Raw genomic sequence first — 1,067 nt, forward strand, 5'->3', positions numbered from 1 at the left:
GGGGGGGGGGGGGGGGGCCCAGGGAGACCCTGCCCCCCCCACTTCTTCCTGGCACTTCATCTTCTTCGTGGGTCCCAACACCTTCAAACCCAACACGACCCATCCAACCTCATGGATCGAAAATCACAAGGCCTTTTTGTTATTTATTTATTTTATTTTTGGCCGTGTTGGGTGTTTGTTGCTGCGCGCGGGCTTTCTCTAGTTGCAGCGAGCGGGGGCCTCTCAATGCGGTGGCTTCTCTTATTGCGGAGCACGGGCTCTAGGTGCGTGGGCTTCAGTAGTTGTGGCTCGTGCGCTCTAGAGCGCAGGCTCAGTAGTTGTGGCACACGGGCTCAGTAGTCGCGGCTCACAGGCTCAGTAGTTGCAGCTCACGGGCTCTAAGGCACGCAGGCTCAGAAGTTGTGGCGCACGGGCTTAGTTCCTCTGCGGCATGTGGGACCTTCCCAGAGCAGGGTTCGAACCCGTGTCCCCTGCATTGGCAGGAGGATTCTTCACCACTGCGCCACCAGGGAAGCCCCACAAGGCCTTTTAATGTAATGAAAAGAGTCGCTTAGTAAGAAAACTAACCCTGCCAGACTGCCCAAGCTACACCTGAACCTGACATTGTGATTTGGCTCTAGTTTCCTGCCCTGGAAGTGGGGAGGATGTGCCCACGGCCATTTCCCCAAAGGGTCTCAAGGTTACGATATTAAAAGGTGAGAGCACCTTTCTCAATTTCCTAGCGCCCTCTCTTTGCCTGTCGTTGCCACTCGAGGTGTGGTCCGGGGACCAGCAGCCTGGCCACCCCCTGGGAGCTCTTCAGAAATGCAGACTCTCAGCCTCACCCTGGACCCACTGACTCAGAGCTGCATCTGAACAAGATCGCGGGTGACTCATGTGCACATTGGAGCGTGAGAAGCACTGAGCTAGGACACAGCTTGGAGGGTGGAAGGCCCAGGAGGCCTCATGGGATAAGGATTCCTTTCCCACCCCTTCTCCCAGCCCCTGAGATGCAGGCTTGCCCTCGGCACGGTCAGCTCTGCACTGCACTGCGGAGACCGCCACCCCCCCCCCCCCCCCCCCCCCCC

General features: G+C 58.3%; 1 protein-coding gene across 1 annotated transcript in view; it reads left to right on the forward strand.

The window, feature by feature from the left end:
- The window catches only part of FAM20A (FAM20A golgi associated secretory pathway pseudokinase), a 45,819-nt gene that overhangs the window by 39,750 nt on the left and 5,002 nt on the right, over positions 1 to 1,067 (forward strand). The gene's annotated exons all lie outside the window — the stretch shown is intronic.

The sequence above is a fragment of the Lipotes vexillifer genome, unplaced genomic scaffold (genome assembly GCF_000442215.2).
Source record: "Lipotes vexillifer unplaced genomic scaffold, Lipotes_vexillifer_v1.1 scaffold664, whole genome shotgun sequence".
Lineage (NCBI taxonomy): Eukaryota > Metazoa > Chordata > Mammalia > Artiodactyla > Lipotidae > Lipotes > Lipotes vexillifer.